General features: G+C 47.5%; 1 long non-coding RNA gene across 2 annotated transcripts; it reads left to right on the top strand.

Annotated features, from left to right (window-relative positions):
• The first annotated feature begins 12,205 nt into the window (after positions 1 to 12,205).
• LOC106839781 (uncharacterized) lies at positions 12,206 to 24,813 on the top strand. 2 transcript variants are annotated; one of them, XR_011505662.1, is made up of 4 exons: positions 12,206 to 12,481; positions 20,266 to 20,338; positions 21,177 to 21,274; positions 22,148 to 24,813. It is a non-coding gene; the product is annotated as an uncharacterized lncRNA (long non-coding RNA). The 2 variants fall into 2 exon arrangements; XR_011505663.1 differs by having other exon boundaries at positions 22,144 to 24,813.
• The last annotated feature ends 413 nt before the right edge of the window (positions 24,814 to 25,226 follow it).

Genomic DNA, 25,226 nt, shown 5'->3' with positions numbered 1-25,226 from the left:
AAAAACAGAGTTTTTCTCTGAATAAGTCAAACAAGCCTGTCTGGGATCAAATCCACGAGGGCTGGGCAATCTGGTCCCAGCAAATTAAAACAACATGGGCACCAGCCAGCTACATTTTTCAAAACAGTATTTTTGTTGTTTTAATCAAGGACACCACCTCCCTACCCCCTGCCCTCGACAACAAGCTCTGAATTGAAATGGGGCAGAATTTATAAGAAAATAAAACAATTCTAGGGGATTCCGACACAAACTCATTTTCCTTCCCATCAACTTCACAATTTAAGTGCCTCTCTATACCTCATTTTACCCTTCTGTCTACAGGCTTATGAGGATTAATGAGCCCGTGCCAAGAAAGTGTCTGAAGTGACACAAAAGTAATGCTGCTCTTTCCATTTGTAGCTGAAGCCAACCTGTTGCCTTCTCCCTGCAGGGGTAGAGTTCTTTTTAGCCAGGATCTTGGTCTTTATGGTGAATGTGGGCAGCCAAGGGGGCGGCTTGAGCCCCAGGCTGAGTCTGTGTATTAACCATGTCTTCTGTTTTCTATATAACCATGCACCATGTAACGACGTTTCGGTCAACGACGAACCATATGCATGACAGTGGTCCCCTAAGATTAGTATCATAGAGCCTAGGTGTATGTAGGCTGTACCATCTAGGTGTGTAAGTACACTCTGTGAAGTTCGCACAATGACGACCTCGCTGAAGGACACATTTCTCAACGCGTATCCCCATCACGTGGTGCAGGACTGTATTCTGATGCTCTCATGTCTTGGGGTCTTGCTCTCCTGTAGGGACTGCCCCTCCTGGGGTTAGACATTTCCTAGATGCAGTAAACAACTCACCAGGAAGTGTACTTCTCACAGGCAATACCCCAGAGCTCATACCCCAGCTTACTAAGCTCTCACACTCTGGGCCACTCTCTACCTGCCCTGACACCCCAGGGCACACAACTGGGGACAGTCCCTATGCCAAGAGCTCACTGACGTTACTCGAACCAGCCCATCCTAGGCCTGCTTGCCCTGCCTCACCCGGTCCCTCTTGTGGAACCGCAGACAAAACTCTGGCCCACATTTCCTCCTCCTCCCTCTGCCCCCCGCCCCCAACCCCAGTGGTCCCTCATGTGGCCCTGCGTGGTGGGCCAGGCCGCCTGTTTCTAGGCGTCTGTGAGGATAACGACCTTCTTCCTTCATGATGGTCACTTCTGGTCCGATTGTCTTCCCATACCTGATTAAAACAAATCTCAGGCGCCCTAAAATCGTTTGCTCTGTCCATCTGTGTGACTGAGACAGTCCTGGTCCTCTCCCACCTGCAGCCTCCTCTTCCATCGAGTGGGGACAGTGACATCGGCTGGCTGTGGGACCGAGTAAGTGATTCCCAACCTCAAGCAGCTGCTCTCCAAGTCCCTCTTTATCCTACCTTCATTGTTCCCTTTCCTCAGTCACATTTATTTCTATTTGAAATGACTCATTTCTTTCTCTGCCTGTGTTCCCCTACTAGAATGATAGCCTTTGTTCGCTGCTGAACACCCTGGGCCTAGAGCGGTGCCCGCCACACAGTAGGTGTTCATGGAACACTGTGGAATGAATGTGAACGTGCCCGCCACACAGTAGGTGTTCATGGAACACTGTGGAATGAATGTGAACGTGCCCGCCACACAGTAGGTGTTCATGGAACACTGTGGAATGAATGTGAACGTGCCCGCCACACAGTAGGTGTTCATGGAACACTGTGGAATGAATGTGAACGTGCCCGCCACACAGTAGGTGTTCATGGAACACTGTGGAATGAATGTGAACGTGCCTGGCACATAGTCGGTGCTCACTGAACACTATAGGATGAGTGTGAACATGCCTGGCACGTAGATGTGCACACGTGCTTATTGCTTTCCTCCCTCCTGGGCCTTTTGGGCTCCTCCTGCGTGAACTGGTGTGGATTTGGGCCACTTGACAGACTGGAAGCCATTCCAGGAGTGTCTTGTCCTGTAAAGGTTTGTGCTTTCCCCAAGGCTCTTGTTCAAGACGCTGGGAGTGCATTATAAACGTTAACGACATAAATGCCCTGCTTTGTTTGTGGCAGGTGGGGCGTAATTGGCTGAAGCAAGATGGTTCCCAGTGAAGCCAAACCTGTTCTGGAAGTGAGTGGAAAGTTTAAGCAAGTCAGAGACCTCAGGGGCCGTTGGGCCATTTGCCCAGTGACGTCTGGCGGGCGGCTCAGGACGCCGGAGATTCCTGGAAGACCGCCCCTCCCCACCAGGAACCCCGCCCTCCCCGCGCAGCCCCGTGCCCTGGAACGCATGTTGTTTTGCTCCTTTGGCAGAGCTTCCTGGAGTCAAGTTAAGAAGATCCTCTTGCTGCCAGAAGGCTCCTTGCATGGGTTTGTTGAGCCCCCACTTAGCAGAGGCATTGAGACCACGAGGTGTATGGTACTCACACTCATTCATTCAACAGACCCTTTTGAGCATCCAGTCTGGGCCAAGTGCTGTGGACACAGGGGCGAGGAGACCGATGAGGGGACAGTGACTCTCACAGAGGAAGGACTTGGCTGAGCACACAGCACAGGGTCTGTGGGAGCCCTGAAGAGGGTTTGGCCAGGACAGGCTTCTTGGAGGAGAAATGCTGTTGATACCCAGTTTTCTTTACGTTGTAGGTTACAAAACCACAGCTGCAACAGGCTGAAGCCACAAAGAGAATACATTGGCTCACAGAATGGGCAAATCCAGGAAAGGCTGGCTTCAGGCACTACTGAATCAAGGGGCTTAAGGGAGAACTCCGCCTCTTGGTGTTGTTGCTGTCTCTGTATTGGCCTCATTTCCTCCAGCCAAAGGCAGAATTTCCCCCACTTGGTGGAAAAGATAGGAATTGGAAGCTCCCAGTTCTTGTTCTTTTCCTGCCACTTGTATGTTTACTTAAGCCATATTTACTGAGTAGTGAACAAGACAATGTCCTACAGATTTATCCTACAGATAAATATGTTTATGTGCCAAAGACACATGTACAAGGATATTCATTATAACATTGTTTATACTAACCAAAGACTGGAAACAACTTAAGTGGCCACCAATAAGGCCTTGGTTAAGTAAATTATGCAATGGGACGCTGGACAGCCCTGCGGAAGAGTTAGCTCGATCTATATCAGTAATCCACACTCAGGGCAACTTTACGCCCTAGAGGGCATTCGGCAATGTCTGGAGACATTTTTGGTTGTCACGATTGAGGGGGGAGGGGCAATACTCATGGCCTCTAGTGGGTAGAGGCCAGGGATGCTGCTAAACGCCTTACAATGCAGAGCACAGGTCCCCACCCAACAAAGAATTTTGCAGCCTAGGATGTCAATAGAGCCAAGATGGAGGAACCGTGATCTGCATCTGCTGATACAGAAATCTTTAAGATAAGTTCAGTTTAAAGAAAAAGCACCGTGGACAATGAATACGGTAGACTACCATTTGTGCAAACAAGGAGCATCTCTCTGGATGTGCTTCTCCATGCATAGAATTGTCTCTGGAAGAATAAATCAGAGAGTGCCGAGCTGTGCCTCTTGCAGGCCTGGGGGAGAGGTGTGGAAGACAGATTCATTTTCACGATACAGCTTTTTTACCGTTGGAATATTTTTAAACTGTATGCCTGTATTCTTTAAAAAATTAAAATATAAAAAGTATGAAAGTTTGACCAGACCTGCACATATGCCCCGCCTGGCCCCTTCCTAGCCGCGGCTTCTTCCTCTGAGATGGTTAGGTTGAGAGCAGCCCACGAAGTCACAGTTGGAACCGATCTTAGAGATCATCAGATCGTAGGAGCCATCAAAGAGGTTGTGGAAATGCTGGATTAGATGCATTTAAATGGGTCTTTACTGGAGGAGTTTTTAGAGACTAATGCAAGAGTGTGCACGGTGGATCTCTGAGGGATGTGGCATCCAGAATTAGCAAATGTCCTCGACTCCTTCATTAGCTTCCTAGGGCTACCGTGACAAAGCACCATGTGCTGGGGGCTTGAAACAGCAGACGCCCATCGTCTCATGGTTCTAGAGGCCAGGAGCTTGAACTCTAAGCGTCAGCAGGACTATACGCGCTCTGAAGTCTCTAGGGAAGAGCGCATCCTTGCTTCCTCCTGGCTTCTGGAAGTCCGTGGCTTTTAGCTGCACCTCTCTGATCTCTGCTTCATCACCGTAAGGTCTTCTGGCTGCGCGTCTGTCTTCACGTGGCCTCTTCTTATAAGAACACCAGTCATGTGGGATGAGGGGCCCACCCTCCTAGACTATGACCTCATCTCAACTTAGCTCATTTCAATTACTCTATTTCCAAATAAAGAAACATTCTGAGGTACTGGGAGTTAAGACTTCAACATATCTTTTTTCGGGCGGGGGGGGGGGGTACACAATTCAATTCCTAACAACTCCTAAGCACACACACCTACAAATACTTTTTCCATTTCATTTCAGAAGACTACTGTTCTACTGATTATGTTTCAGGAAATGCAGATCTCATATAGTTCCTTCACTTTGCATTTGAGGGGTCTGCGGCCCAGAGGGGGACAGTCACTAGCCCAAGAGCACACAGCAGATTAGAGGCAGGGCTGAAACTAAAATCTAGGTCACCTCTCTCCTGGAGGAGAGAGTCGGTGAGCCCCATCTCTCCTTGATAGGAGCCCCTCTTTGTATATGAGGCTGCGACTGACTGGTGATCAAGACAGCAGCCATGAACTCACCTACCCATCCCCCACCCACCGTTCTACCACTTTATCTCCGAACATGCAAGAGGAGCTACCTGGCAAAGCAATTCCTACTCCTACGGATGTGGGTCTTACTTCTGAGTGTTCTCAAGTGTGTTCTTGGGGACTCCAGGTTGTATGTGATAGAAACCACCACAGACGGTGGAAGGTAAACCAGGGATTTCCTGGCTCATGGATCAGGGGAGGCACAGCTGGGTTCTGAAGCTCCAGCAGTGCTGTCATCCCTCTCTCCCCGTCTCGGTCCTGCTTCCCTTGTGTTGGCATCGTTCTCAGACACACTAGCTTCAAGGTGGGAAGCTTAGGTCCTAGCCACTCCAGGCCCATCAGCATTCGAAGGAGAGTCTGCCCAGGGTCCCACCAACATCCCAAGGAGGGCTTGATGGCCACATCCCAGAACTCATTCTTATAGCCAAGAGTGTTTGGTTCTCTGCTTGGCCAGACCTGGAGCAGGCGAGTGGAGTCAGCCCCACCTGGACCATGACGGCTGAGAAGGGGAGAGCACTGGTTCCCCAAGTCGTGCTGGTCAAATGAAACACGCTTATCCACCATGGTGAGTTAGCTCTCCTCCCCGTTCACTGACTCCTCACCAAATACACAGTCACTTACGGCGGTGCTTGGGCGAGGAGCCTGAAAGGCTCTGGGCAGCCCCACTTCCACTGCGGCGGGCTGCTTTCAACCATGGATGGTTTGGTCTTCTCTGTGTTTCTCGACGACTCCCCTTACTCTACTGAACGTTTACTTTTCTATCCTCCACTCCCAACCAGACTGTAAACTCCTTGAGGGACTCTGGCTTATTCCCCTTTGCAAATGAGCATCTAGCACAGCAGGCATAGAAGTAGGCTGTCTATAAGTGTCCATTGAATTGGGAATCTCTCATAGGGCCAAGGATGAGTACTCCATAAAATTATGCTGAGTGAATGATTGGATGAGTGGATGCTTGGATGCATGGATGGATAAATGGATGCATGCATGCATGCATGCGTAGATGGGTGGATGGATGAATGGATGGAGAGATGCATGGATAGGTGGGTGGATAGATGATGGATGGGTGGATGGATACATGCATATGTGGATGGATGCATGGATGCATGGATGAATGGATGGAGAGATGCATGGATAGGTGGGTGGATAGACCAATGGATGTGTGGATGTGTGGATAGATGGATCAATAGATTGGTGGATTGACGGATGGGGAGATGCATGGGTGGGTGAATGGATGAGTGGATGAGTTGATGTATGGATGCATGGGTGGAGCGGTGGGTTGACAGATGCTATCAAGATCATCGTCTAGTCACAGCCTCCTATACAAAGAGCAGCTCCTATCAAGGGCAAACACAGCTCACGGATTCTCTCATTGTCTGGCTATCTGATTCCTGTAACAAGACCTCCTCACTTTCTTTTACAATACAGGGGTGTTAACCCTCATTTGCCTAGTAAATTCCGTTTTGATTCTGCTGTTTATCTTTAAGGACAGTGATGAACCATACTGCAGAGGACAAGGGTGCAGGTGTCTGCTCAGAAAGAGAAGGAAACGGTTAAGTAGGAGCTGTGTGCCCCCCCTCTCCTCCTGCAGACAGACTTTACCCGCATGGTGGTGAAGACGGCTGGGGTAACCCTCAAGTCACATCCTTCCGGCTCTGTGGAGAGAGGCAGCTCTCACCCTGGCTTGTACAAACCAGGACACGACCCCAAGCATCCTTCGTACAATGCTCTGGAGGCAGCCCCACTGTGACTTTCCTAAATGTGCTTCCGTTGGAGACTTGAGCTCTTAGCCTGCCTCCACTTCACATGGGAGTTGATTCCACCTGGGAGAGCATCGCACCCTGCCCCTAAGGAGCTCTGGCTTCCTACTCCCCTTGCTGTTGCCCTCACGCCTCCCGGGAAAGGGGCCAACTCAGCAGTCAGTCTCAGAGGGAAACCTTCTTGGGAAACACTCCAGAGGGACCACCTGTGCTGGTGGGCAGTGGGGTTATTGGTCGCTGGGCGGCCCTCTGGAGTCCAACTTGCTGGAGAGGGCGCTCAGCACCAAGCGCTGCAGACCCACTGCCTCCCTTAGGCATCAGCTCTTGTGAGGTTCAATTAAATAGCTTGCTGGATACTGAGCAGAGTCTATTTCCTGCTGCCTCTGCCACAGTCTCCATGGGGCGCCTTACAAGAGTGGCTGCGAGCGGGCTTTCAGCTCCTCCTACGTGCCAGGCTCCCTCCTACCCGAGTGAGACAGCCATGAATATCCTCACTTTATGAAAGAGAAATGAGGCTCAGAGAGGTCTCGCTCGTGCTCATGCAGCCAGTAAGCGGCAGAGCCAGGACTAAAACCCGGGGCTCCCTGCGAGTTCACAGCCACCTCCGTGGACTGGCATGACCAGGACTTCACTGGTGCTTACTGCTGGTCCATTTTGGAGCTTAATCGTGGAAACTTCACTTAGCTTTCTATTTTCTCTATCAGCAATTCGTGAGCCATCATAGCCTATGAAAATAGCCCGTAGCAACAAGATGATGCTAAAAACTGGAAATGAGTCAGTGTTAGCACTTGTGTGCCCTTTCTGTTAGGGCTGCTGGAATTCCGTAAATAGCATGGGCCCCCAGGAGGTGTGGCCGGAGGATCCCTGAGAGCTCCGGTCACTTAACAGCCTCTCTGCTTCCCCGAGATTTCACCTGGAGACCTTCATTTCTTTGGGTCTGAAATCCTTTTTGATTTTCCAAAATACTCTAGTTAAAATGACAATACCTCTGAGAGTGGTCACATGAAACTTTGAGCCTACGCATCAGCTAAAAGCTTAAGCGAAGGAGCAGAGAGTGAGGCCTTAGGAAAAGGGCACAGGACGCACAAAGGTGGGCAAGAAGCCGGTGTGGACTCTGAAGCGGGAACCCACTTTGACTCCATGGTGATTTCACCTAAGGCCAGCGGGAAAGGGAGAATATTGTGTCTGCTGTTTATGGGTGTATTACAAATTACTCTGACACTTAGAAGCTTAAAGCAACAATAAACATTTATCATCTCACCCAGTTTCTGTGGGTCAAGAATCTGAGAATGGCTTAGTTAGGTGGTTCTGACTCCAGATGTCTCGTGAGGGTGCAGGTGAGAGTGGGCTGGGGCCACAGTTTCATCTGAAGGCTTGGCTGGGGCAGAAGGATCTGCTCCAAGGTGACTCACTCACCTGGCTATCGGCAAGATGATGCTGGCCAATAGCAGGAGGCCTCAGTCCCTCCCCACATGGACTCCCCATGGGGCTGCTTGCGTGTCCTCACAATGTGCTGGTCAGCTTCCTTCAGAGCAAATGAGCTGAGAGGAATTAAGAGAGAGAGAGCCGGCAGGCGCAAAGAGGAGGCTGCAGTGCTTTTTGTGACCTCACCTTAGCAGTCACACTCCTCCATTTCTGCAGTGTCCTGCTGGCTACCCTCTTCAGTGTGGGCAGGTCCTACACGAAGGTGTGAACACCAGGTGGTGAGATTGGTGGGAGCCATCTTGGAGCTGACTTATGGCTACCACAAGCATCATCTTTATTTTACAGGTGACAAAGTGGAAGCACAAAGAGCTGAACTGAATGTATTTAGGATTTTTTGTGAGGCAGGGATTGCTCTAGAACATTCTACACTAGAACACTAGAACATTCCTAGAAGCATTTACGACAGGGTCCGGCATCTAGCAGGCATTCAACAAACACTTGATGGATGAGACGTGTCAATGGGTGGTTGCTCGAGAAAAGAGAATGGTTCTTGAACCTCAGTCCATTTATTTACTGTTCTATGAGATGTCTTTAGGGAGCAGAGAGAGGAACAGGATTTTGCTTTGGTGCATTTCTCCTATCACTGACTTCTTGGCCACGTGTGTGTGACGGTGGCCGACTGTTCAGTGAGTCTTCTGTTTCTTTAAGACCCGAATCTTCTGGCGTGTTGTTGAAGGGAAAGGGTGAGTGGAAGCTCCAGAGTGAGGAGCCCTCCCCTCCTTCGGATGATAAAAGGGTCACTTTAATTGAAATAGAGTTATAACTGTTTGCCAGATTTAAGCATAGGCCCTCTCATATGTCAGACCCTTGGAGCAGAGAGATTATATATCCGGGCAGCATCTATATAAATGTATGTATAATTTATGCAATATTTGTCCTATTCACGCTTTCTACTTAGCCTATCCATTAAAGCCCATCACATTAATTTAATTGAAAAATTCTGGGGGAATTGTATTAGCTTTTTTCCCATTGAATTAACATTACAGCCTTTAAATAGATATCCTAGATGCCCATTGTTGCTAACAAAATTATTATGCAAATGGAAATCTGGCCTTTCTGGATTTGGCCATCCCCTTCCCACCCTCCTCCTCCTTGCGTGACCCCGTTAATTTAATTGCCCTTTCCCCTGAGTTCCCAGGCCACAGACGTGGGATGGGAACCCGGGCCTGAGCCCGAGGCTCCTCGCAGGGCTCCGGGGCCAGGTCCAGGCCAGGATAGCAGCCTGGAGCTCCAGTCTCGGGTCTCCAAGGCCCTTGTGAAAACGCTCTTATCTCAAGAAAGGAGAAAGAGTGTGCGGTCCCTCCCCAGGCCCCTTGGTGGCCAAGAACACGCTTGGTATCGAAGAGCGCGGGTGTGTGAGTCAGAGGCGCTGGGTTTGAAATCGGATTCTGCCCCTAGTGACTGGGATTCTGAGCAATTGTCCTAACCCCTGTCCAACCAAGAGAACCACTGCTTCTTCAAGGGAAGCTGGAGGACGACATGAAATAATGGACAGAGCCTGCACTGGGTGGGCATTCATAAAGGGTTGCTATTATCGTTTATTCATTCATTCATTCATTCATTCATCCATGCATTCAGGAAATAATTCTGGAGCCCTGCTCTGTGCTGGCCACTGGGCTAAGTGCAGGGGAGGTGGCGAGAACCACATGACCCAGATCTCTGAGATCCTCTAGCTTGTACTGTGGGGTGGAAGTAGAGACAGGGAATAAATAGGTAAATAATATGACTGTGGATAGAGGTCAGCATTATTGCCGTTATTAGTATGTCAAGCATGCGTTGAAAAAGTGAAAAGTTCAGTCCTCTTAATTAATCGGCCCCCTGATTTGCTAGACCATTTAATCCTCCCGGAAGTAGAGCCGGCCGTTTCCCTGGGTGTGGATCAGAGATCCCTGGTTCCACCCTGGGCCCCGCTGGAAGGCTTCTTCTCCAACTTGACCTGCTAGGTGGCCGCAGCCAGAAGCTGAGTGACAGGGACTCGAGAGCATGGACAGCTCTTTGTGAAATTGGCCTTGCTCCTCTTTGAATGGGGTAAGGGGTCTCCAGGCCCCCCTGGGGTCTTATCTTTCTGACCGAGCTCGTGAAGTGATCCTCAGCTAGTCTCCCTGGATGGACACCAAGACTTCACTGCCCTTCCAGACCTTCCAAGGGGGCTTCTCTCTCTTACCTCATTTTTCCCATCTGTTTAATCTCCAGGAGTCTCTCCCTTTTCCTGAATGTGCTCTGCTATTTGCATAGACACTAAGCAGATTAAGACGAGACTTGGACAAGGAGAATCAAAGCTTCCTTTGCCTTTGGGGGTTGAAAACACAGCTCTGAAATAAGACGGGGGTGGAAACCCGCCCAGCCCAGTCCACGGGTTGGTTCTGCCAGTGAAACTAGTGCCAGACTAGAGTCTGGGAAGATGGGTCCCTGCTTTCTTGCCGTTCCAGTCATCTATTGCTGCGTAACAAATGAGCCTTAACCAAAGTGGCTTAACACAACAGGCGTCGATTATCTTTCGTAGTTTCTGCAGGCTAGGGAGTTAGAAGCAGCTCGGCTGGGCAGTCCTGGTTCAGGGTATCTCACGTGGCTAAGGCAGAGGCAATCTGGAAGGTGTCTTCATGCTCACGTCTGGCACCTGGACTGAGAAAACTTGTACAGCTGGGGGCAGGAACCGCTGGACCCCCTGGGTGCACAGTATATCTCAGTGTGGTCTCCCCACATGGTCTCTCCAGCATGGTGGCTCCAGGGGAGCTGGACTTCTCACGTGGTGGTCAAGGCAGGTGTCCCGAGAGAAAGGGAGAAAGCCGGGTGGAAGCCGCCTCACTTTCTCTGACCTCTCCTGGGAAGTCTTGTTGTCAGTTCTGCTGCATTCTCTTGAAGCAATCACAGAGGCAAGCCCGGGTTGAAGGGAAGGGGAAATAAACCCCACTTCTTGATGGCCATTGGCATGGTTCCGGAAGACCACGCGGAACTGAAAATATTGCGATGGGTAATGCCTACTCTTAAACCTTCCTGGTTGAGATTATTACGATGGTTGGAGACTCAAATATGCAAAGTGAGACAAAAAGCTGCTAGGAGATAACAGAAGAGAACATCTTCATGACTGTAGGATAGCAAAGTGGCCCAATAAGAAAGATATATTTGGTCTCCCCCCCTGGTTTCTGACACAGAACTCCTAAAACCCTTGTAACATCCTGAGTGAGAAGGGTGTGAGCAACATCTTTATCCTGATACTTGCTCTTTGACTCCAGTTCCTGAACTGAGTGCCTACAATGCTTAGAATTTCCTGAGTGGCAAGGGTGACGGGAGTGTCTGACACAGAGCTCCTAAATCCCACAGAATTTCCCAGGGGATCCTGGGAGCATCCTTTTTTCTAATGAGGTGACTCTGGGTGTGCTCCTGGACAGCTGTAGGATGGGAGCTGGTCTCCAGGAAGATCAAGCCATGATTAGAAGCTTGGAACTTTCAGCCCCACCTCCCATCCTCTAGGGAGAGGAGAGAGGCTGGAGACTGAGTTAATGACCAATCATGCCCACATGATGAAGCCTCCATAAAAATCCCTAAACTGTGGGTTTTGGGGAGCTTCTGGGTTGGTGAATGCATCCACGTTCTGGAGAATGGTGCACCCTGGCTCCACGAGGACAGAAGCTCCTGTGCTGGGGACCCTTCCGGACTTCGCCCTATGGACTTCTTCATCGGGTTGTCCATCTGTATCTTTTATAATAAACTGGTAAATAGAAGTAAATGTTTCCCCGACGGTGTGGGAACTCCTGACCTTTAGCCAAGTCAGAAGAAATGTGGGGACCCTGGAGACCCGTTATTTGCAACAGGCATCTGAGCGGGGGCAGTCTTGTGGGGCTGAGCCCTTAACCTGTGGAGTCTGATGTTAATTGCGAGCAGTTAGTGTCAGAAATGAAGTAAATTATAGGACACTCAGTTGGCGTCCAGAAAGTTGGAAAGTTGGTTTGTGCAGGGGAAAAACCCCACACTTCTGGTGTCAGAACTGTTGGGAGTAGAAAACAGTTTTTCTTTAGCAAATATTTCTGAAACAGGATGCACACACACACAATGAACCTTAAAGAAAACAACTGATTAGTTGGACTTCATTAAAATCAAAAACTTTCATTCATCAAAAACTCCACTAAGAGAATGAAAATGCAAACCACAGAGTGAGAGAAGATAGTTGGAATAAAAGTATCAACAGAAGACTCATATTCCGAATATTTAAAGAACTTCTGTAAGTCAATAAGGAAAAGACCAATGACCCAAGTTTTTGAAAAATGGGGAAAACATATGAAAAAGCTTTTCACAGGAGAGAAATCCAAATGACAAATAAATCTATCAAAAGGGTCAACATCATTAGTAATTAAGGAAATGCAATTCAAACCACAATGAGAATTTTTATACATGTGAAAACTTTTAGCTGAACAACTAAGATTTTTGAACTTTTTCACAGACATACAAGAATGGCTAAAATTGCAAGAAAAGAAACCTGTCAATACCAAACGTGGCAATGCTTGGAGCAGCTGGAACTCTCCTACACTGAAGGTAGGAGTGGAAATTAGTTGAACTACTTTGGAAGATTATTTAGCAGTATTTACTAAAGCCAAATGTAACACACATACTCTGGGAATATGCTCCATAGCAATGCATAAATATGTGCACCAAAGGACACAGCCAGGAAGGTTCACAGCGGCATTATTTGTAATAGTCCTGTCTTAGTCTGCTCAGGCTGACATAACAGAATACCACAGTAGTCCCTGGGTCAAATCCAGCCCACTACCTGTTTTATAAATAAAGTTTTATTGAGACACTGCCATGCTCATTCATTTACATATCGTCTATGACTGCTGGAGTGCAACAACACAGAGTTGAGTAGTTGTGACAAACCGGATGGCCCATAAACCCTAATATATGTACTATTTAGCCTTAATAGAAAGAATTTGCTGACCCCTGTTCTATAGCATCTTACCTTGGGGCATCAATCCATCCTATGTCATGTATTAGAGGAGAGTCCGAATTGGTTTTCAAGAAAAAGGTCGGCCCTATCGCAGGGCTCTTCTTCAACCCGCCCCCACATGTAGCTGGGGTGCCTTCTATTAGGTGGATACCCCTTGGGTTCAGTGCTTTAAGATTCCATACGAGGAGGCCAGCCCCACCCTGCCTTCTGCTGATTGTCAAAGTAATTTCATTTGCTTTGCATTTCCTTTCCTAATTCTGCTTTTAAAAATTCTGATCATTTGAATTACGAAAGTAGTACATATCCTTTGTAACAATTCAAATAATAAAGGAATGTCTCAAATAAAATTAATAGTCTCTCCACTCCTTTCCAGTCCAGCTCCCAGATGCAGTCGCTGTTAACAATTGGTCTAAATGTTTCCCTACTGTTTTCTTTATTTATAAAAACATGTAGAAACCCATTTACAGGGTGTGACTTTTTTTTTGGTCTTTTAATTTTTTTCAATAAAAATAGGATCACGCTTGCTTTTATTCCATTTAACAAGGTGTTGTGGGCATATCTCCCAGTCAATATGCACAGATTGATTTTAAAATTTTTAATAGCTGCACTGTATTCCTTAATATAAATATATCATGATTTGTTCAGCCATTTCCCTGTTAATGTACATTTACATTGTTTCCAGGTCCTTTTTTTTAACGATTACAAATGATGCTGCAGTAAACTTCTTGATGTATTTCTGTCTTTATAGACTGGCATTTTCTTTTCTCGTGGATATATTCCCAGAAGTGGGAGTGCCAGGCCACAGTTTTAATTTTCAAAAATACCAACAGTTGATTTTCCACAGTGTTATAATAATGTACGGTCCTCCCCCGATGGTGTTCGAGAGAAATGGAGTCTTTACACCCTCGCCAGCTCTGGATGTTACACATATTTTCCATTTTTGCCAATCTGATGGGTAAAAAATAGTATCTCATTGTTCTCATTTGCATTTCCCTGACAAGCCAGCCTGAGCATCTTTTCATATGTTTATTGGCCATTTGCATTTCTGCTTCTGTGAATTCTGTAGCCTTGGCCCATGTTTCTCCTGGGTTATGGGTCTTTTTCTTCTTAATTTGTAGGACCGTTTTATAACTGAAGAATATTAACTCTTTATTCATTATGTGGCTGCAAATATGTTCTTTGTTTATTGTATGTTTTGCCATGGCTCTACTTTTCATAAAAAAAAATTAAATTTCTGCCACCCAGGTTCTTGCTATGAATATAACTAAAACTGTCTGCTTTTCAATTCTTATCAGAATTTCAACTGTGAGAAATAATGTGGTGGAGCTCTGTTTAAAGCAGTGGTTCTCAAACATTTTCTAATTTTAAGTAACAGATTTTTTTTTCCCCCAAACACGATCTTAGGTAGATAAAAGAGAAACTGCTGTGGTTGAATTGGGTCCAAGGGCTCAGCTCTCTGCCTGCAAAGGGCTTCTTCCCCTCTCTCAACAGCTCCTGAGACACTGTGGGAACCACTGGTTCTCCATGGAACCTCGTTTGAGAATCACTGACCTAAGACTCTGCCATCCCTTCGTTCATTTAATCAGTTTTCTGCGGTGTGTTCCATAGAATATTAAGCAGGATGTTAACGAGTGCTTTGTGAAGAAAAGACTCTAGGGTTGTTCTGTGGCCTGCCAAAACGAGGCGTGCTTTCCCGTTCTGAACTAGATCACACTTTGATTCTTTTGAGATGGAAATGCTAGTCTACCAAGGGACAGGAACTGGACAAAGGGTAACACACACCCTCTCTTTCTTTTCCTCCGCGATGCCAAAACAAATAGACAGTTATTGCCCTTGCTGCTCCCGGCCATCTGCTGAAGGTGCCACTCTTTAGTTTTCTGCTAGTCTGAAGAAATATTGCTCATTTAGCGATCAGCGTTATGGATAACCGAGGGGACGTGTCTGACATCGACACAGGCGGCCAGCAAGGCAAAGGCTCGGGCTGACCCCTTTTGATTTTCCCGGGGGCAGAAATTGTGGGCTCTCCAGGACGTTCAACCACATCTTTCTTCTGCTTTATTTGGAATTTGGAAGGACAAGTTTCTCCCTAATCTTTTTTTTTTCTTTTTCTGGAGTCATATCTATAAAAAAGAGCAAGTAAAAAGGATTTTAAACAAAGATACTTTAGGCAGGAGATTTGCAGATATTATTTTGTCTCCTTTCTAAGCCCTTTAAAGAAAGGACAAAGGAAAGAGGATTGGCATACCTTGCTTAAGAATAATAGTCTGTTAATCCCTTCTGTTCTTACGAGAAGGAAAAGCTCTTACACAGAAGGAGCAGTGGAACCTACGTCCCATTTGGAGACTGTTCCTGGGTTCTTGCACAACAGTAGTCAAAGGAGCTTGGGAAATGCTGAGTTTCTTTACTGCAGGACTTCTCAGAGCCTTTAAAATGCGAGTGTTCACTGTGAAGTTCCAGGAGGAAGACGTGGGTGGGTTTCTCACCTTCCCTTGACCACAGAGCCCTTTGTGGGCAGAGCTTCCCCAGGAATGGTGTTCCCTCACACGCCCTTTAGAAAAAGCTGGACCAAATAGTCTTACGTTGTTCCTGGGATAAAACCAGACTCTCAGAGAATTGCAACCTTTAATCCCTTTGATTTGGCCACTTACGGATTTGCTTGGATTGACCTTCCTTTAACCTGCATTGTGGGACATTATAGAGAACTCGTTGTATCACCTTGCTATCATTTTTATTTCAGGGAAGTTGTAATTTTATACAGCCTGTTACAAGTAAAAGCTGTGTTTTCCTAAGCAATTGGTTTGCTTATATCTAACGCCATGAATTTTACAACCTATTATATTTCCCTCTTTGCTGTTACTACCAGGATGCTCAAACAGGTTTGTGGGCCACTGCCAGTAATGCTATAGAAATCTGTAGTGTATATTTTGGGTACCAATCTTATCTTTTATTTCAACATATTTTCCTACCTTTATATTCACTTAGCCCCCATTTCCTTGTTTTAAAATGTTTACTTTGTTGTATTGATGTATGTAAATGCGCCGTCTTCCAATCCTTTTTTTTTAAATGTAGCAGAGCATAATAATAAAATAAAGACAAACCCACATACCTATTCCAACTAGCATGTAGTAAATGCTTACTACGTGCAAAGTACCTGCTAGGGCCCTAGGGAAATAACTACGAACAGGTCACGGTCCTCATCCGTTGAAGGGTTTACAGGGTTGCAGGTGAAGCAGACCAAGTCAATTACCACAATCCCCGGGGATGGGCATAAGTAATCGCTACAATGTTGCCTGTTAAGTAACAGGAGAAGTATGTTTCAAGTGCTCTGGACATGCCAGAGAGAGGGAGTGGAGAGACCACACAGAGACGGGCCCAATTGCCCGAGGTCCCTCAGCTACTTCTGCTCCCAGTTCTCTAGGTCTTTCCAGCCCCAGCCTCACGCCAGCCCAGCTGACACCCAGCGGAGCAGGGAGGGCCCCTCCGAGCCCTCCCAAATGACAGACGTGTGAGCAAAATAAATGTTGTTTTGAACTAAAAAGAAATTGCTGTGGGAACCCAGTGAAGAAGCAACTCGCTCTGTGAGGAAGAGTGAGAGGGACATTGGGAAGAAGAAGGGAAGAGAGATTGTCAGCCTGGGCCTGCGGGCGAGGTTCAGGACATCCGCCCCCAACTTGCAAGCACGTGCAAAATTGTGTGTACGCGTCTGTGCACTTTTTGAGAAGAGGGTCCCTTGCTCTCCTCAGATTCTCAGAAGGGTTCACGACCCACGAAAGGTTAGGATCCATTGCCTTCAAGAGTGAGAAGACAATTGCCAGGAAAACAAAGGATGGAAAAAATGTGCAAAAGCCTGAGAGTCTGTTTTGGCGAATGTGTGGGGTAGAAATGACTGGAGATTCACATTCACTCACTTGGTCATTCTTTCCTTCAACAAATCATTTACTGCACACCTGCTGTGAATCAGACACTGTGCTTGGCGTCCGAAATATAATGGCGAACACGATCATTTGTCCCTTCACAGACCTCGCAGGCTCTAGACACTTCCCCGAAGGCTGCTCTAATCCTGAAATCTCTTTCCCACTGGCCTGGGAGACATCCTTCCTCTGGGTATTTTGGCTTCCATCATCTCTCCCTGTAATCTTTTTTTGGAACCGTATGGAGCAGACAACAAGACACAAGTCACTAAAACCCTCCCAGGAAATAATTTTATAACCTTATTTTGGCCTTTTCTCAATGAGCATGAAAGTACCAAGATTTCTTTCTTGGGAGAGAAAAAGCCCCACAAACAGTGAAAAGGTTTCTTTCTAAGTTGAACCAGAGGATGGACACAGCTAAAAACCAAGGCTGGAGAGAAACTTGGCTATGGGATGTGAAGTGCTTTTATTTGACTGTGATTTTGATTTAAATCTTGATTGTGTACAAATAGCATCTCTCAAAACCTTAAATCTCCAAAACCCTGGGCACCTTTGAAGACTTGTCCATTTTTCTTTCTCTCCTCTCATCTCACCCCTCCCTCCCTCTTGCCTTCAAAATTGTCCTCCAGCCACATCAGGACAGCTTTGCTCTGCAGTCGTGAACTGGATTCTTGGTTTTATCGCTGACTCACAGTTCCACGTGCTGGACCACAGATTTCCCATCTCTGAAATGGGTGTGATCATACAAGAAAGTAATGTTTGGGGAAATTTTAAGGACCTCAGGTGATGAGCTTGTAGAAGTTACACACACACACACACAGTATCTGATTAGCCTCTAGGCAGCGTGGGGGCGGTGGAATTTCCTCAGAACAATCCAGGCAAAGAACATCCAGTTCCCTTACCCGTCGGTGCATTTGTCTATATGTTTGGTTGAATTAAGCTACTTGATAAACTAGCCTGCAGCCACTTCATACTCACTCTTGAAACACAAAGCATTCTCTCCCAGGCAAGGCGCTTCCAGCTCTGGGTGGTTAGGAGCAGAGGAAGGGGCATGGACACGTTCTGTTTCTTGCTCTGTTCCCAGGAGACAGGTTCAAGCTTGCCTTTCACCCGTAAGTGAGTTTTATTCACTGGAAGTCTTCCTAGAACATTGGCAGACTCAGAGAATCTGTTCTGAGTGAGCCCTAAGCCGGTGTTTCTGGCCTGATGCAAAGTTTGTACTGTCTGTATGCTGCCTATAATGTGGAATTGTCACAAGGTAACTTTTTCTGTGTTGCAGGGGAACGCAGGGATGTTAGGGGAAAGAAGGCAGCTATGCGGTCTAGTGGTTAAACAGCCAAAAGAAATCGCAAGGCTCTGAGTTTTACAGCCAACCCCACTTAAAGATTTTGTTCTCTCATAAACGTTGTGTAATGTGTCTGTTGTTTTTGCCTGCCTAGCAGCCATTCTCTTTTCTTCTGGGAAAAGCAACCCAGTTGTGTTTTGGCAATCTATACACCCCCATTGGATAGCATTGTGGTAGTATCATTAATCAGAGTGTCTTGCCTTCTTGGGGCCAAGAGGTAAGCCCACAATTGTGGCTAAGCCACACACGTCCTCCCAGCACTCTGAGTCTTGAAAGGCCCCACAACTCTTTCAAGAGCTCATTCGTCCAGGTATCTGTGCCCTGAAGAGACTATCTCCTAGTTCCCCTGGGTCTCCAGGGCTGCTCTGGCCTCTGTCCCTTCTGAGGACTGTCTTTGGCTATTATTTCTATTCTGTGATTCCCCCTAAGCCCTTACAGTGCATTCTTTTTTTCCAGTTAAATTAGTTAGAATCAACTTCTGCCTCTGGCCATAATAAAGTAACTGGTACCAGACTTGTTTTCCAGCCACACACAACCAGAGAGCTGGGCAAGATCAATGAAACAACTGTTTTCAGACATTGGGCAACAGGCAGTCAGAACTGTGAACCTTAAAAGAAGGCAGGCAATGAAGTGTGCCCCACAATCACCTTGGCTTTCTTCCTGGAAGTGCTTTCCAGGCTGCAGCACAGGGAGGAGAAACCTGGGCAGAGAATGGTGGCCTCTCTGAGTGGAGGAGACATGGGTTATCAATATGTGGAGGGTGAAGAGGCTGGAAATTGTGAGCCAAAGTTCCAGAGAAGAAGGTGCTACATGGATAAACAGTGCCAGAAATCTGTATAGGGAGCCCCTTGAGTTTCTGGTTACATACTGAATTGCTAGGCATTGGATGAAATGTTGCGTAGATGGCAAAGCACAACTCCTGGCGAGGTACAAGCTGAATAATTCCCAGAGCTCTCATGGGACTTGGGGACACCCAAGTTTTAGAAAGTAGACTGGGTCTCCTTAGAGTCCCCGGTGAGGTCACATCCTAGTGGTAGGGCTAAACTAGCCTTAGAAGAAAGGCTCCTCTAGATCCAGCCCAAGAAAACTTTTAAAAGCCTCAAAAAATCAAACTGACCAGTAAGTAACTTAACTACCTGCCAAAAGTGAACTTCAAAGGAAAGCAACAAAATTCAGACATTGAGCTGCATAACATTAACAATGTCTAGCATCCAATAAAAAATTACTAGACACCTAAAGAAGAAGGGAAATGAGTCTCATTACCAGGAGCAATATCCGTCAATGAAAACAGACCCAAAATGACAAAGATGATGTAACTAACAGATAAGGACTTTAAAACAGCTATTGCAAATGTTTTCAAAGATTTAAAGGAAAACATGAACATAGTGAGCAGTGGAAGACATTAAAAAAAAAAAATGAAATGAAACTTCCAGAAAGGAAAAATACAATATCTAAAACAAAAATTTCACTGGATAGGCTTAACAGTATATTAAAGATTGCAGAAGAAAAAAATTAGTACACATGATAACATTATAAAAGAAGCTATTCGAATTGTAGCACAAGGAGAAAAAAGACTAGGAAAAAACATGACTCCAGCATCAAGGACCCCTGCAATAGGATTAGATGCAGCCTACATTTAATTGGAGTCCCAGGAGGAAAGGAGGGTGGAAAAAATACCTGAAATGATGACAGGTGAAGATGTTCCAAAACTAATAAAAACTGTAAATCTACAGATCCAAGAAACTTAACAAATTCCAGGCAGGATAAACACAAAGAAAGCAACCTCAAGGTACATCATAATGAATTTACCTAAAATGAGCAATAAAGAAAAAAATCTTAAATGCAGCCAAGATGAAAAGATATGTTACGTAAAATGAATACTGATAAGAATTACCAGTGATTTCCCCTTAAAACCAATGTAAGCCAAAGACAATGGAATAACATCCTTAATGTGTTGAATGAAAAAAAAATCTGTCAATCAAGAGTCTATGTCCAGTGAAAATATCTTTAAAACATGAAAGTGAAATAAAAATGTTTTTCAGACAAAAAAAAGAAGGTAGAATTTGTTATGAGCAGACTTGCACTATAAGGAATATTAAAAGAAGTTCTCTTTTAGGTTGAATAAACGTGATACCAGGTGGAAGCTCAGATCTACACGAGGAATGAAGAATGCCGGAAATCATAAATATGTGAGTAAATATCAAAGACATTTGTATTCTTGTTTCTTAATGCGAGTTATCCAGAGTCAGACTGCCTTGGCATTTCAGAATCTAGAATCGAGATGTAGAAACAAGGAACTGTACGGCTTTTCAGAAAGCATCTCATCTCTGAAGCAAGTATGACAAAATGTTATTTATGGACAGCAAATACATGGTTAATTGTCATAGTAACCTTTGTACTCATATACAAATGTTTAAAAGTTTAAAAATATACCTACTCTTCTATTTTGTAGATGAGCCACTCAAGGCCTTGAAATTTATGTGACTCTCCCAAAGTATGACCCAGAGCCTAGGTATGCTAACCACATCACCATTTTCCTTCCCAGGGCTAAGTGGGTCAGATCCCAGCTCTGCGTTCAAACCACAGCCCAGCCACTTATTAGCAGTGTGATTTTGAGCACTTGATTAAATGTCTCTAAGCCTCAGTTTTTTCTCATAAAATGAGAATAATAGGATGCCTACCTCCTTCAGTCCCTGAGACTATCGCAGAAGATATTGTATGGAGCAGGACTGTTTCCCTCGGTTTGGGCATCTCCCTCCGGCAGGCTTGCCTGAAGAGGCACCAAGTCAGCCTCCAGCAGCGCCAAGCTCATAGCCCGCTCGTACAGTAGAGCCAGAGAAAGGCAATTTCTCTTTCCCAATAGTTTCAGCGACTATTCACGCTGCTTGGCCACTTTGGGTCACACGCCCATCTCTGCACTAACCCCTGACTCTGATTGGCCAGGCCTGCCTTGTATACCCTCCTTGGATCACAGGGGTGGAAGAGAGATGGTTTCCTAAAGGTAAACTGGATGCTGTACTGTCGTAGATGCTGAACTGCCAGAACCCATGGACATTTAGGACTCGAGTAAAGCACAGGACAATAAGAGCAACCAAGTACGGCCTCGTCCAAGTACAGCTTTGCAGGTACGAACTCACTTCCTCCTTATAATGTGTCAGGGGGAAGCTCTTGGAAGCCCCAAACTCACAGAAGCTCCAGCTCTGTGACGGTTGTCCAGTCCCAGCTCGCAGCCTGTGCGACCAGGTGCCTCCTGTCCCCAGGCCCCTCGTGGAGAACTCCCATACTCACCCTCAGCTCTGGGCTTGCTTTCCTTTTTTTGTTTTTGGCCTCTGGGAACTTCCCTGACTTCCTTAGAAACTCTGTTATGCATTAGCAATCATTGTTCTTTTCAACATCTCTACATGTGTCATAGTACGTAGTTTTCCCGTCATCTCCCCGTTGTACAGATGAGGAAACTGAGACCCAGAGAGGTTAAATACCTCCCCCCAGTCCACATCTGGAAAGCTAGTAAGTGGCAGAGCTGGTTTTCAAACCCAGAGCCTGTTTCCTAACACACCATGCCCAGCTCCCTCAGTGACGGTGACTGGGGGATGAGGGCACACACCTGGGCTGTGGCAGAGTCTTATCTAGAAGAGGGATCCCAGCTCCTCCCCGGTCCCTGGGGTCCTCAGGCACCATCCTGCTTCCTGATAATAATGAAGCCCTGGGGGAAAGGGAACCTCAACGTCCAAGTAAGACACCTTGCAACCAGGATGCTGTGAATATTTCCACTCTGGACGAGGGGAAGTGCGTGGCCAGGGGAGGACATGGCAAATGGAAGCCGTGGTGGCTCTACTCATCTCTGGCAGCTGCCATGACAAATCCTGGGTGTTCCTTGCTTGCAGTTGTGTATCTTCAACCTCTATCTCTGTCTCCACCTGGCCTTCGCCTCTGTACGTCTCTGCATGTTCTCTTCTGTGTCTAATCTCCTCCTTCCCTTTTTTTTTTTTTTGAGGAAGATTAGCCCTGAGCTAACATCTGCTGCCAATCCTCTTCTCTGAAGAAGACTGGCCCTGAGGTAACATCTGTGCCCATCTTCCTCTACTTTATGTGTGGGACGCCTACAGCATGGCTTGCCGAGCAGTGCCATGTCCGCACTCGGGATCTGGGCCTGCGAACCCTGGGCCGCCAAAGCAGAACGTGCGAACTTAACGGCTGCGCCACTGGGCCGGCCCCCTCCTCCCTCACTCTTATAAGGACACCTGCCATTGGATTGAGGGCCCACACAGGCCATCCAGGATGATCTCATCTTGGGATCCTTCAGTTAATTACATCTGCAAAGACCCTTTTTCCAAATAAGGTCACATTCACAGGTTCGGGGTTAGGACACGGTCATAACGGTTTATTGGGGTTGAGGGGTGGGGAGTGCTAGTTCCGCTACAGCGGAAAAGCTGCCGGATTTGCTCCATCTCCGAGCCGTGGATGACAAGGAGGGAGCCAGGGCTTGGCGAAGGGAGCAAGCCGCCTTCTGGGTTTCTAACAGCGCCTCTTCTATTGTTTTGTGTTTTTCTCTTTTGTTTTGAGGTTTTCTGCCCTCTTTTCTGGAAGGTGCACAATGCTCGGCTCTGTGGTTATTTTCGCCTAACAGCTGTGTTTCCGGTGAGCAGCTGGGAGATGCTTCTGACTCAGCAGAACTGGAGCAGTAACCGTCAAGAAGCCGCTCAAGCGAGGCTAGAAATCAAGAAGCAGTTTCCCCCCCAGTCCCCGTCCTTTCACTTCCCCACCCGTGGGCACCTTTTGAAAGTCTCACAGAGCACTTCTGAAAAACCGCTTGGACCCGCGTGCTCGAGGCCTGGCTGGAGGTGGGCCCGCAGCTAGGCTTTCCGAAAACAGATGGATTCCGGAAAGGACTGTGCCAAACCCGCCGGCTTTGTTTGGAAGGCCCCTCCCAGGAGGCCCCCCCTTCCCCGCGCGGCTTGTATCTTACAAGTTTCCCACAGGTCTGAGCAGTGAAAGCAGAGGCGGTCGGGACTTCTGTGGTTTTCCAGGGTGGGGCCCAAGTTGCCTTCCCCAGGCCGGGGTGGCTTAGGTTCTGCAGCTCGCCTGTTTTTCAGAGGTGATGATTTCGCCCTGGGTCTGGGAGGCGGCTCCAAATTTCTACCCACTGGCCCTGGATTCCAGCCCTGACCTCGAGGGGGGTGCTAGAAGTCCTGCCCGCAGCGGGAAGGGAGCAAACCAGAGAGGACCCGGCGTCCTGGAGAGCTGGCCTCTGTGCATGCTGGTGCCTGCAAAGGGCTCACGGGAGAGGGAGACAGCTGCACCCGGAGCGCCTTGCTGCTGTTCCGAGAAAGAAAGGAACAAATAAATTTAGCTCCAACCTACGCATCCTTCACAGCTGCTTATTGACCAAACAGAAAGGGGCCTCTCTTTCAACCCTGGCTTCTCAGCTCTGTGCCCAAGGAGGTCTGCCACGGCCCGCACAAGGGGCTTTTCTGGGAGGTAACCGACCCCGGCCGCCTTTAGCTCTGGGCTGGGCGTTGCACAAGAGCTCAGGTTCAAGGTGCGTGGTGCTTTTGGCCATCCTGAAATAAAATGGTGGCCGGGAAGCGTTTCCACCCGGGCCTCGCTCAGCTCCTGGAACTTCTCATGCGCGTCTTTGGGAGGCAGAGCGTGGGGCAGGCTTGAGGGATGTGTGGCTGCTCCAAGGCCAGCCGATAGCTCCCTGAGCCATTAGTTTAATAGCACCATTCGTGGGAATAAAGAACTCGCTGACGGGGGTCCGCAAGTTAAGAGACTGGAACAAAGTGCTGAAGAGGTTTCAGGCAGCTCGCCAGTGTGGAGGGGTTCCTGTGGGACAGGGAGGGCTGGCCCTGTGCTTCCAGTCACCGGAGTCTGGCTCAAGTCCTAGCTCCACCGCCTAAGGGCAGGGTGCCTCTGGGCAGGGAGAGCTGGCTCCTCACCTGGAAGTGAGATGCTGGCCGTGACACTGGGCCCTTCTGAGCCTTGGCTCCTTACCTGGGAAGCAGAGATAGTGTTCTAAGCTTGTCATGAGGATTAAAGGACATCGTGTCCCCAGCACGCCTGGCCCAGTTCTTGGTGTGCCAGGAGGGCCTGTGGTAACTGTTTCACCTGCCCGGGCCTGTTGTCTTCCCTTCTGGCCACGGCGTCCCACTGTCTCTCCTCCTGCTCTTCTCCATAAGATTTGGGGATCACCTTACTCTCAAACTCTGAAGATGAGCACGTAGCCCAGGCCAAATCATGGACAGTCCCACACACCCCTGGCCATAGTGATTAGTTTCTGGATGTGCATGGGACCCAAGCTGGGACAATCAGAGCCAACTTTAGGAATGTTATTGGAACTATTAGGACAGAGAAAATCTTTCTTCTGGGTTTCTAAGAGGTCAAGGTTTAAATGTGGTGCTGCTGGTGGCTGTCTTTGTATAAAGGAGGGAAGAATCTGCCAACAGGAGAAGGAAGCCAACAGAGAGAAAAACAAACATGAGATGACTGTGTCCTGACCATTTGACCCCTTGATCCAGCCATACCTGAACCCATCACTCCTTAAACTTCCCAGTTATCTGAGCCAATATATTCCCTTTTTGCTTTAAGCTAGTCTGAGTTCAGTTTCGGTCTCTTGCAATCAGAAGAATCCCCACAGCTCAATAAATATCTTTTTGAATCTGAATCTACCTGTGGCCTCATCCAGAACCAAGAGGCAGGCGGATGACTGCTCAGTGCCGCCTCCAGCAGTGAGAGTCTGTAAGGAGTCTCTATTTTCTGGCACGCTGATTTCCTTTAGGCCTCGCTTGCAGATAGGCAAGCAAAATAGTGAGAGGAGAAAAAAGAAAGCGGTTATAGAGTGAAACCGATTGGGCTCAAATCCCTTCTTGGTCATTTATTAGCTCTGAGACCTTGGGCCAATGACTTCTTCTCTGTGACCCTCTGTTTTCCCTCCTGTGGAAGGGGATAACAGTGCCACCTTTGAGGGGCAGCGGATATGGGTGCTAGATTCTGAAGTCAGCGTGAAAGCAAAGGTACCCATGAGAATCCCTTAGACTCGCCCCCCTCCAGGAGGAAGGGCACCACATAAGTCTCAGC

The sequence above is a fragment of the Equus asinus genome, chromosome 8 (genome assembly GCF_041296235.1).
Source record: "Equus asinus isolate D_3611 breed Donkey chromosome 8, EquAss-T2T_v2, whole genome shotgun sequence".
Lineage (NCBI taxonomy): Eukaryota > Metazoa > Chordata > Mammalia > Perissodactyla > Equidae > Equus > Equus asinus.
Note: the sequence above shows the minus strand (reverse complement) of the source record. Positions and strands in the feature narration are given on the sequence as shown.